Below are 13905 nucleotides of genomic sequence, written 5' to 3' on the forward strand. Positions count from 1 at the left end.
TTGTTTACCACTCAATTTAGCACTAATTCATTATTAATGTGTCAGTCTAGCATAGCTTTAAGGAGAAAACAGCGTTATTTGTGAGTTTAAAGCAATACACGCCATGCATTTAACGAATTACACATGCAGCCTTGCCATGCAAGACCCTCTAATCCTCTGTAAACACAAGATTATTACATTTCCGGTTATTTACATATTAATTCTGATTAGTTTTTGCATATTCGCAAAGTTAGCTTCCACTTGTAGTGTAAATGTGCACATTAATCATTTTAGACACTGCTTACTGTTTGTACATATTATAGGGGTGTTCACTCGAGCAGGAATCTTGTCACAAAATCCTGCTCCATCGATCCCCCCTCTGATGGATTTTAGGAGCCGTCATAAATACTCATCATACCGAGTGCCACCCTTTTATTTAAAATTAACTTTCTCCTTCTTCTTTTATGGCACCCTCATCTCACTTTTTCATCATATCATAGTATTTTTCATTTTTTTTCCCTTAAGTTCTATTTCTTCTCTCTTTCTCTTTATTCCCTTTATTTTGTTCTTTTTATCTCTTTTACCCTTTCTTTCTCTTATGCATTTACAACACGTATATACTATTAATATTACTAAAACTATTATTGCTACTGAAAGTATTGGCATTATTAACTTTCCTTATAAACTACTTCCAAATGTAGAAAACCATTTACTTACCACAGAGAAACTCTTACCAAGTCTGTCCCACTCACCGTCAACCTCCAGTTGGGTTAAATCACTATGTCATTTTGTAATATTTCTTATATATCCTTTGATCCCTTTATTTTTATCCAGGGTATAAGTACAGCAGTGCTGAACTTTCAACCTGCCACAGACTCCATCCTCTTTTGCTAAAAGAATATCAAGGGCAAATCAACTTTGTAAAACCATTGATCTGATTGCCACCATTTCGGTATCAATCATCAAGAAACCCCCAGCAGTATCTGTTAATAAACGATCAACCACTGTGGAAATGTCACCAACTATTTCTAAAAAACGTGCTCTTTTACTACGTATTAGTCCATGGTTTACTTCATTGACACTATTGCTCTTTCGGTCCAAATGATACATTTTTGGAATAACAATCCCAAAATAACAGCGTCCATACCAATGTGCAGGTAACCTATAATAGGCTTTCTTACCACACACATAATATATACACTGGAAAACAGGATTAGTTCCACCCTTTAATCCCAATCCTCCAGTAATTTGGAAAGTTTGCTCACATTCACTAGTGCCAATAAAGTAGTTGTTATAATTAGTCTTTGATCTATATAAACACAGTTTCCCTTTCTGTGACCAATCCAGGGAAATCGCAGTGTATGTTTCTCCTTTCTCATAATTTCCCTCTCTAAAAGCCCATGATGGTGGCAGTGATTTCTGTTTATCAGCTTTCTCTTCTAAACTTTCTCATCTATTTTCTACAATTTCCATGAACAATCTCTCTTCGACATGTAAGCTTCAAGTTAACTTATTTCTTGCAAGCATATTCTACATCTAAGGCTTTAGTAATATGGAAGAATTCTCCCATATAGCATGCATCTTTACCACTTACTACTTTATTTAGTTCCCTTACGATTGGAAATTCTGAAAATACTAAATCTATGTCAGTATATTGATACTCCAGCTTACCTGTCATGTAAAATATGCTGAAGAGGCACTACATGACACACCATATGTTAATGAAAGCTGGTGATAGGTTACACCTTCTGAGACAGACGAAGGTAATTGCATACAGACATAACAATCACTCACATTCTTGTGTTAGTATACTCATAGAACAACTTAGTAAATACATTTAATGAAAAATCACTAATAGATTTGCCATGATGAAAAATGCTTCCATCCAATTGTTCTATCATAATATTTGTATTTGTTTTAGAAACATGTTTCATACCTTCAATTGACACTTCATTAGTATTATTTTCATTAAGGATGGGCATGACAACAATTAACAACATCCATATAAGTGTTAATAGGAAAACACTACATAAGCAAGCTTTATTACATCTACATTTTGGACTAGATTTTGGTTGTCCAGTCACTTCTGCATCTGCCATTTTAAATGTGCTACAAACAATTCAAAAGTCTGAAAATGTTCTTGTCTATAATCTAAAAATTCAAATCTATATGGACACTATTCTATACAAAATATTAAATGTTTCTAAAAAATTATGTGTAATCCTTCACTTCTAGGCTTTCTTCTTTAACCCCTTCCTTTTATTTCAATGGGTCTTTCTTGAGTCTAATATTCAACTCCGATAGACAAATGACAGCTTATTTCTTTACAGTTCCTTTTGAGGTGGTCTCAATTAGTGCTCATCTTCTTTTTCAGAATCACTACTGTTGTTTTTTTCACTTAGACCCAGATTTTCAAATTCTTCTAAGATAACATTGGTCCATTCAGGAGTCTTGTATTTTCTGCATGGAATTCTTGTTCTTATTGATCTTTGGGTTGCTTTTCTTTTTGTATCACTGGTTCTGTTTGACTTGAAACTTAATTACTTTCCTCTGGTCTTTTCCTCAATCTTCTCCTTATAAGTCTATATTTAAATCTTTTTACTCCAATTGACCAATCGTCTCCTTTCCCAGGTCTCTTTTTATGTACTACTCTTTCACCTTCTGTGTCTAATTCACCATTCCTTTTATTTTGTCTTTGTTCTATCTGTCCCTCACTGTTCTTTTGTATTTCTGTTTCTGATGACTCAACACTTGTTTCTGAATCACCAGTGAGTTCACCTTCTTCTAGTTCATTTGTGTCTTCCTTCTCTTTTGACCCTACTTCCAGCTCATAAGCTAATTCACTTTCTTCTGTTATGATGGTTGCTTCATTTCCCTCTGGCTCTATGGCAACCTCACCCTCTTCTAACTCAACAGCAGTCTTTTCAGTCCCAGTATCTGGTGCCCACTCCACTTGACGTGTGCTTAGCTGTTCATTATCAAAATGTTCATCAGAATCTATCACTCCAGACTAATCAGCTTTGCACACTTCAGCTGCTGGTTCTTAATTTCCATTTGCCAGTAGCTGTTCTTCAGGTCTTTCGATTGGACTTGGGACTCTGTGAGTATGGCTGGCATGTATCCAGTTTGGCAAGCCAAAACACTTCACTGCTGTGGTTGCCCACTCACCAGGATTGAGATCATGTGCTTGGTCCCGCTGTGTTGTTGTGGCATCTCCTCCAACCTGGCGGGACACAGAACACACCAGGTCATCCAGTCATTTACAATAGTCTAGCATACAATCACCAGACATATTCATCAGTTTGTTTGCAGGTATGTATGCTTGTCTCATGGCTCTTTCCATTATCACCTCGAGGGGACTTAATCCAGTCTTTTTTTCAGGAATACTTCTAAGACTCATCAATACAAGGGGTAAAGTGTCAGGCCATTTCAGTGTCGTGATGCACATACCTTTCCTAATCTAGACTTTATTGTGTCATTTATCTGCTCAACAATACCAGATGCTTCTGGTCTGTAGGCACAATGCAGCTTCTGCTCAATTTGCAATGCTGCACAAATCATTCAAATTATTTCATTATTAAAAGGAAGTCCTCTATCTGATTCCAAAGTGACTGGAAAACCAAACCTAGGGATCAATTCTCTCAACAATAGTTTTGCCACAGTGAGACTGTCATTCCTTCTCATTCGATAGGGTTCTACAAGGCGAGAAAACAAACAAAAAATGACAAGGAAATATTTCAGCCCAATACATGGTGGTAATTCGATAAAGTCAACTTGAAGACAGGTGAAAGGACTTCCTGCTTGCCCAATTATACCCCAACTTACAACTGTCTTAATTCCTGGATTGTGTGTTTGGCATATGGCACATATTTGACATAAACTTTCTGCGATGACCCTGAATTTTGGATTTTACCATGTGTGCCGGAAGAGTCTAATCATAGCATCTCTTTCAATATGGGTCATTCCATGGTGCATCCTGGCCATGTGAGAAAGCAATGAATCTTGTAGTACTGGTCTTCCATCTAGGTAAGCCCATACCTCTTCCTCTGCATTTTTCAAACAACCCGTTCTCCTCTACTCTTCTTTTTCCTTATTACTGACCTCTTCCTGCATTTTCCTTACCTCATCCCAAGTCTCAAATGTAGTTGTGAACATAAGGTGGCATTCGGTATTTATTCATTCAATTGATCTGTTTATGGACAATGTATTCTGTGTACAGTAACGCGCTAATTGATCCGCGTATCTGTTGCCTTTTGTCACATTGTCATCTCCTGATTGATGTGCAGCACATTTTACAACTGCAATCCTTTCTGGTAACTGCAAAGCTTCCAATAATTCCTTAGCAGTTTTTCCATTCCGAATTGGTGAACCGGAGGAATTTAAAAATCCTCTCTGTATCCATAGCTGACCGAAGTCATGTACGACACCAAAACTGCACTGACTATTAGTGTAAATTGTTACTTTCAGACCTTTTGCTAATTTACATGCTCTTGCCAGAGCAATTAATTCTGCGACCTGAGCGGAGTTTACTCCTTTCAGACAGGATGCTTCTAATGCTCCAAATAAGGTACAGACAGCATAACCAGCACACAATTCACCCTTTTCATTCCTCAAGCAAGATCCATCCACAAACAATTCACAATCTTTTTCATCCAAGGGCTCATCCTCAATGTCAGGACTAGGCTTCGTACAGAGTTCTGTCACATCCAGCCAGTCATGATTTGCTTCCTCTCTCACTTACTCACATCTTTAATTCGGTAATAAAGTAGCAGGGTTTACAGTAGTACACCTCACTACAGTCACATTTTCAGCACAGAGAATTACTCTATCATATTTAGTCAGCTGACTAGAAGTCATATGTTGAGTCCAGGTGCGGGTTAAAAGGATCTCAACAGGATGTGGCGCGTACACCTTTACTGGATATCCCATTACAATTCCTTCACTTTGTTCCAAACCTACACAAGTGGCGGCTACTGCTTTTAAGTAGCCTTTCAATGCTGCAGCCACTGAGTCTAAGGTAGCAGAAAAGTATGCCACTGGATGTCGTGCCATTCCATGTTTCTGAGTTAAAACTGCAAGTTCATATCTGTCTCTCTCACAACAGTACAATGCAAACTCTTTAGAATAATTTGGCATTCCCAAAGCAGGTGCTCAACAAAGACTGTTCTGCAATCTCGAGAAAGATTCCATACTTTATTCATTCAAAAGAATTGGATCCTCCACATCCTTACGAGTCAACCTCTGTAGTGGTTTTGTAATCAATGAGAAACCACAAATCCGCTGTCTACAGTCTCCAACCATTCCCAAAAACATTTCACTTCCTTTAGATTTCTGGCTGGATTCATTTTCTTGATTATACTGATTCTTTCTGGGGTCGCCTTTCTGAACCCTTTCTCAATTCTGTGACCTAAGTACTGAACTTCCTGTCTACAGTATTGCAATTTAGATGGTGACACTTTATGTCCTCCTTCTGCTAAATGGTTCAGTAAAGCAATTTTGTCTGTTACACATGCTTCTTGTGTTTTTGATGCCACAAGTAGGTCATCAATGTACCGAACCAATACTGAATTGCCATGCATAACCAAAGTCTCCAAATATGTTTTCAAAATCTGATTAAAGATGGAAGGACTCTCAGTGTACCCTTGAGGAACTCAGCACCATGCCAAAACACAGTTTCCAAACCGTAAAGCAAACAAATATTGACTGTCCGGATACAAAGGAATGTAGAAAAATGCCTGACACAAATCAATAACGGTGTACCATTCTGCATCACAAGGAATTTGGTAAAGGATTACAGCTGGATTTGGCACTACTGGACAACATGGCACAACAATTTTATTCACATTTCTCAAATCCTGTACTATTCTATATTTTCTGTTTGCCTTTTTAATTCCAATAATAGGCGAGTTACAGGGACTGCCCATTATTTCTTTTAGAATTCCTTGTTCAGTCAGTCACTGGTGTGAGTCCAGCAATCACATCTGGACTTATATTGAACTGTGGGGTATTTTGAGATATTACACCATCTTTGACTGTAATCTGAATGGGGTCTACATTTTGCATCAACCCAATTTCTTTTCCTGTGAAATCCCACACTTCGGATCTCACTGTACTTTTGAATTCTTCAGGCAAATCCTCCTCAGTCAGTAGTGAATATAATTCACTAACTTCGGCCTCTCGTTGGGCCACCATAATTTTATACTCAACATCCTCATCGGGAGTCATAAATGCAACACCATCTGGTGTACAATAAAAAGTGCAATTCAGTGTGCACAACAAATCTCTGCCCAAAAGATTAACAGGACTGGAATCACATACTACAAACCGATGCATGTCTTTGAAATTCCCAATATGAACTTCTATCTGGGCTGTGACAGGAGTTCTAATATATTTATTTGCAACGCCTACAGCTTGGATAGTTTCTTCCCAGAGGGGTAGGTTTGGGATTTCTGCTACTCTCACAGTAGAACAGGTAGCACCAGTGTCCAACAAGAAGGTGATATCTTTACCTTCTACCTTTCCATCAACAAATGGAACCGACTGATCTACCACTAAAGATACGCCAAGTACGCACTCTTCCTCCCCCCTCAGACACTGTCATTGAGATGGGTCTGAATCACTCTCACTGCACCACACCAAATACTGTGAAACTAGTGGATTCTCACCAAACTGCTCTTCTCTGTGAAATCCAGAACTTGCACTGTACATCTGCATATGAGCATTCAAATTACGAGGTATAGGAGGCTGTGGCACCTGTAACGGTGAAGTAACTACCTGCTTCTGCTGCTGTTGATTTCCCACCACCTCATTCTGCATCTGTGGATTTAAATTTTAATTTACTTCATTACCCTTTTGACCAGATCTACACTCATTCTTCCAATGTCCAAACTTACCACTCGCATGACAAGGAAACTGCTTTTTATCTTCTCCCTCACTCAGTATAAATTTTCCTTTACCTCCACTGTTTACTTGACCAACCAGATTCTGACCTTGTTGCACATTACTATTTTCTTGTTGCTGTTCTGCCATCTTCACTTGAGCCAACATAATTTTCTCCTTTAACTTTTTACACCTTGAATCAATGTCATACAGTACTTTGCATATCTTAGAATTTCATCTATTGATTTGCTCTGCCAACAGAGCACATGCTGCTGTATCATTGCACTAATCTCCGGTTTCAATCCAAATACAAATCAATAGACAAAATGTACCATATCTTTGTCTCCGATATTCTCAAACCCACTATACTGCTGAAAAACCTGTAGTAATCTCTCCTAATATACATGCACTGATTCTTGGTGGCTCCTGGGTCGTCCTATCAATCTTAGTTCAAACTGTTTCTTTAGGGGATTTTTTCCTTTCAAGAAAGTAATGACCTGGTCATACTTTTTTATCACCTCTTCAGATGGAGCACCTGTTTTTGCATCCCTGGGATATTCATATTTTGGCCAGTTGACAGTAATTTTACACTCTGTCCACAAATCAGCCGGAACTACTTTTTCAAAAAGACCATCTAAATCTTTCAACAACATCTGTGAAACCTTTACGAATCTGTCCACCTGTTTATACCATTCAACAGGTTTCTCTCGCAATCTGGGAAAATCATTGGTGGATGATAATATATCCTGTCTAGACCAAGGTACATGAACATATCCACCATCTGGAACCTCTCTCATAGGACATGCTCTTTCAACTTGCTTGTTTTCCTTTAACGGAAACATGGAAGATCCTTTACCAGCGGTGTCTTCCTTCTTTTTCAGCCATTTACTCCTCCAACGCTCTATAGTTCCCCATCGCTTCAGAATATTCATTAATTATTTTATCTGTAAACTTTTTCCTGACATATTCAAACACTCTAAATCCTTGTCACTAAAAGCCGTTCTATATATTTTCTGAAACACTTTAAATTTTTCTATATCCACACCAAACTCGCTAGCTACTTCAGATAATTTCTCCTGAAAATTCTTCTCTCTCCAAGTAATACCTTTACACCAAAACAGTAGCTCTTCATCACTATAAGTCCCTAGTCTATCTGGACTTACTGTAGTGTAGTTCCTATATTCCCAATAGGCTCTGCGCATTGGAATAATATATCCTATAGATTTGACGTAGGACTGAGGTCGACTAGGTCTCTATCGAATATACTAAACTTAATAGTGAGCGCCAGCTAGCTCAGAGGTCACTAGAAACTTTCTTGAATTTACAAGAAGGGATTTGTTTCTGACAACTGCATAAACATGAGACCTTTGTTTCCCCAGAATAAGAAATATATCTCTCAGAGTTGCGGAAACAATAGATAAGTATTTCACTCAGTCAATCGTGCATGCTTCATTTCAACAGAGTTGTAGAGAAATAGAGAGACGGGCGTTTTCAATACAAAGGTTTATTGAACAGTCTTCTTTCTCATACAAGAGAAGTGAACTGCTACAATTGTTATGCAGACTGCAAAGTATAATGTGTACAGGGAGAATAGTATTATAAAATAATACTGTAAAAGCATTGTATGGTTTCTAAGCCATATAAAAATACATACATAAATATACAGGCTAAAGTACTCAACTGGTGCTTCTAAAATACGCCTACCGCAATGTACCTAACCTAAGTCTAGTACGCGGGAAGAAGTAAGTATTGTGTAGCATAGGTTTAGTAGTTTTTGACAAGAATCTACCAAAGGTTTCTCTAGGTTCTAATCAGCTCCATACCTTAGTTAGAATGAAGAAGGTCTGGTATCTCAGTCTCGGCTCTCGATTTCCCAACACCCCGCAAGGGAAGCTTGGAAACACTGGAGCTGGATTCTCAGAAGGAGAAGGGCAGCCTCTGGATCAGTGTGTCAGCTGGAGAGTCGGCTTCCTTCGGCACTTGCTGTAGTGAGCCGCATCGGGCAAGTAGGTCTTCAACTGCTCCGAACCACAGTGTCTTGCTATAGCAAGTGAAGGTATATTTATACCTTGAAGGTGTTTAGGAATGCCATAGTTTGACGTAAAGTCAGGCCTATGAACGTCAGGAAAGAACCCCTAGGGAATAGTTGTTCTTTGTAAAGTACATGAGTTCTTGGACAAATCAATATTCAAGCAAGGGGAAGTTCCCTAACTGCTTAAACCGATTTTCCAAGAAATCGTTGTGACATTTGGTACGGGTGGAAGTAGCCATGCCTATATTTGGGTAGCATGGGCTATGCCTAAATAAGGGATTTATTTCTATGCCTATATAAAGGCAATGTGAATTGTACCTATATAAGGGCATGAATCGGAGCTCTAAACGCCACACAACATTACTGTTCCACTAATCATCTCTTCTAAGTCTACTTCTAATTGACTCACTTTTATACTCTGCGGTTGAGCTTTTGGCTTGGTCATTTGTTTTATCCAATTATTTAATTCCTCTGGAGAGGGACCTGCCGAACTCCCTGCTACTGGAGTGGTCTTTGGCCCTATTTTTCGTGGGTCTAATTGGATACTTCTCCTCTGGGTCTCGGACAATAAATCACCGACCGGTAGGTCTATCAGTGCGGTATTTTGGCCATCTTGTCTACTATCATTTGTTATTGACACTATTTCACTCCATACAATACGTCTCGGGACTGCCAATGTTAGTACTTTTTGTACTGTCGAATTTTTTCTAAACAGTGGAACCACTGGACCGATTGTCACTGGTATTGTCAAAGCTTCTGCATTCAAGTTCAATTGATTTCATTTCTGTACTTGTTCTAATCTAGCTTTATTCAAGAGACTTACTTCATTCACTCTTCTTATTCTAGCTATTTCAGTGACTAATTCTGTGGCACTTGGAGTCACCTCTCCTACATTTTCTTCATATGGTTGAAGCCTTTTCGTCATAATTTCTTCTAATAATTCATCATCAGATTCATCCAAACCTTCTCTGGATGGTTCTATATTTTTCTTCTTCTACTTGCATTTTTTACCTGTTTGACACCCTTCTGTTAAAACTGGATATAGACCCTCGGTCACTACTGTACTTCTCCAGCTCTTCGTTAGATCTTCTCGCCTCTCAAATGGATATCTTGGGAAAAACCCTCTATATCTTCCACCACTTCTATCTTTCTCTTGCTCAAAGGCTTCTTTTTCCCATTCTACCAATGCTTCATACTGTGTAAGTCTAGGATCTGGCTCCAATGAGTACATCCTTTCACTCGAATTTTGTAAAATCCTTAAATTAAACATACCAAACTCAGGGAAAGCTAACATTCCATCATCTTTTGTATATATTCTCCAGTTCTCTAACCAAACACATGTATGGTACCCTCACTCCATCATCATATAGGAGGCAGGCATTTTTGGAGAAGAATCTGAAATCCCTCTCTTGTCACAACTGGTTTGTCTTTCTTAAATAAACTCTTTATTATCTTTAGCAAACCCATTTTCTGACTCTTTTACTAGTATTTCAACACATGAAACAACAAAAACTTCTCCCTAATTCTCCTTTTCCTATTTGCTAATCTCTGTCTTATACCACCGCAAGTCACACCAACCACCCAATCACAGCTCACCATGTCACCACTTTCTTAACGAATATCTACACGACTCACACCAATCAACCAATCTGGTCTTTGTTCACAGCCGCTCTCTGGCCAATGCCAGCGCCGCACTTTGTGACGTCAGTTTCTACTCTTCTACTGACCCTTCCTTTACAATTTGCTCTTGATACACGCACGCTTCTTTGTCCAATACCAGTGCAGCACTTTTTGACATTAGTATCACTCCTTCAACTGACCCCTCCTTTACATAAATAAATGACAACAAATTTTCTGAGTTTTCTTAATCAAAGTTCTGTTAGTAACAACATAAAAAGAGAATGTTACCTTGTCTGCTCCTCTAAGTAAAGAGATAGTTTTCACCTTTTCCAAGAAATCCTTACTCTGCAAGCAATCATAATGACCAGCGTTATCTCACTTCTCTAAAAAACTCCGGGGAGATGTGTTACTCCTCTAGGGATAAAGTCGAGTTTTCACAAGAGGACTTTTTGGCATAAAAAGATGTCCTGTTACTCCGCTCGGGGATACTGCCAGAGTTGCAAAAGTCAACCCTTCGCTGTTTCAGACACTCGACTTACATGTGAAATGTTCCTAGATATAACACTGACAGCCCTTTGTAGCTTTTCAGTATTATTACAACAGGCAAAGTTCTTCTGTAGTGTGATTTCTTTACCACACTATTCTTCTGCCTATAACAGGCAAATTACTTACTGGGATTCCTCAGGCAACTCCTGTACCTGTACTTCTAGACAAAATAGAACAAGACTCTAAATCTTCATGTTAAAAGATATAATCAATATTCAATAACCATTACCAAACCAATCAGTAATTAAACCGTCCTCTGCTACCATGTAACTTATACACCGCGAACCCAAAGAAATGATCAGGGATAATACTCAAAATCTTTAAATTTTCTACTTTGGCTCATACACATTCACCCAAATCCCTGATGTGCTGGGGTCAAGTTTATGTATCCTCCTACCTTCCTTACTACTTAAATTTATATTGAAACATCCTGTATTTTATGTATATTTAACATATGTAATCGACCTTTCATCTAGTTGGTCGATGAACCAATTAGCATAAGAGTTGATGGCAATAGAAATTCTAAGAACATTAACAATTAATAATTGACTAAAAGCACCACAGACTCTCGGTACATTTTAGTAATTTATCTAGTAATCATAAATGCTCAAAGCAAACATTATAAAACTCAAACACTGGAAACCTCATGAGAGAGTAGCAAACTAATCATAGCAATAACGGAAATAACATCTCAAATATACGTTGCAAAGAGTGGATAGATGAAGAGACATTAAACGCAAACATAAAAAATATTTACTTTAACTATCAAATTCAGAAGGATAGAGGAAGAAACAAAAGCACAGAAGGAAATATAATAATGGCAAATATAATTATGAAATGTTAATTAATACAAACCCAATGGATCTGTAATGGGCAAAAACCCCGCCTAGGCAGTAGTGAGGGACCCCTGAACTAAGAGTCAAGGATCAAAGATTCAGGATTTCAGGACAGGGACAGGACAGGAACAGCTAGGCCTCTCAGCAAACCGATGAACGGCGTTGCACCCCTCTCTCAGACACCTCAACCTACGCAATCTCTCTCCCGACAGCATCATCTAAACCACACCCCCAAAGCAACTATTCTTATACTTTAAAATTACATGTCCGTCCCACAATAGTTATGATCTTCACAATTTCTAAGTAAGTAACTGGTTGGTTTTTAGGGGTGTCACCCCATTATGAAATCATTCTTCTTTCAACTATACCATTATTCAAAATAATTTTCCCATAGTCATCAATAAGGCCTCTCTCTCATGAGTACACATTACATTTTTGTGTACAATTTATAAAATTCAGTGACTACTGGTTCTGTTTCTCATGATTACACTGGTTTGACTGGCAGCCAACATCTTTGTCCTTCACCAGGTCAGTCTTTTTGAGCTTAGCACGGCAGTTCAGTCACATGGTCACATGATACTTGCTCGCACACAAATCCACCCACCATCTAGTTTGGACAATTTGAGAATATGGGGGACTCGTTTATCACTAAATGAATGGGAAATAGACATTTATTAATGAAACGATAATACAATTCTCACTGTGTACCACCCAGCACGAATTCATTATTAATGTGTCATTCTAGCATAGCTTTAAGCAGAAAACAGTGTTATTTGTGAGTTTAATGCAATACACACCATGCATTTTACGAATCACACATGCAGCCTTGCCATGCAAAATCCTTTTATCCATTCTAAACACAAGTTTATTACATTTCTGGTAATTTACATATTAATACTGATTAGTTCATGCATATTCGCAAAGTAAGCTTCCCACGTGTAGTGTAAATGTGCAGATTAGTCGTTTTAGACACTGCTTACTGTTAGTACGTATTATAGGGGTGTTCACTCAAGCAGGATTCTTGTCACAAAAGTTTGCTCCATCACTGGATTGGAACAGAACCTGGCTCTCACAGGATACCGTCTTGGCTGCTGGGCCGAGGAAGTCATTGGTGCAAGCCATACCTAGCTGCTTAACATGGAATGAACATCTGAAAGAGCAAGAGGACCATCTGGAAGAACAAAGGACAGCCTAAGCACTTCTTTTAGGTCGGTCATGCCAAATGGGGTTGGTAGGAACTGCTCCTATTCATTTCCCGAGAAATCCTAAACTTTCTAGTTCAAACCACAGCAGGATAGAAAAACAGTAGGGACCCTTACAGAGAGGGAACCTCCTCTGAAGAGGAGAGTAACTAAGGAAGGATCTGAGGGCTTAGACATAGAGGAAGAGGATAGTCATCTTGTATTCTCTGAATCTATTTATTTTTGTAGTGAACCAAAGAGAAAGAGAAAGTGTTCAACAATGAGGTTGGGCTAGTGTGAGAGAGTTGTCATAATTATATGTAGGAAATTGCCAAATCACAGGAAACTACAGGTACCCCATTATCACCTCCTCGGAACATTCTTGGACCTGGGAAGAAAAAATCTTGAAGAAAAAAGATCCCAAAACCGACTGAGTCCTGATGAAAGCCAGGGACTTCATGTCTCTTTATATCAGTCTTGCAGGTTACTTTTCTTCCCTGATTTTTCCTATTGTCATCGCTGTTTTATCTTTCCCTTCCTCTGCTATGTTCTGGGTCAAAGTCCCAGTCCCAAACACTAGAGTTGGTGCCTTCCACTTGCACACATCTGCACAAATTAAGCACTGAACATGAATATTAATTGCCGTCTTCCTACCCTATGTCAGACTAGATGCTGTTTTGTTTGGCCCTGATTCTGTCAGCTCAACAAGAGAAATCACTACTTTGTGGGCTATGCCTAGGATACACCTGGTGAGCTTAAATTTATTTCTGAGCAGAACCATCTATCCCTATCTCTGGACATTTTGTAATAATGCATTATTTTTACATTAATG

The sequence above is a fragment of the Lissotriton helveticus genome, chromosome 12 (assembly GCF_964261635.1).
Source record: "Lissotriton helveticus chromosome 12, aLisHel1.1, whole genome shotgun sequence".
Classification (NCBI taxonomy): Eukaryota; Metazoa; Chordata; class Amphibia; order Caudata; family Salamandridae; genus Lissotriton; species Lissotriton helveticus.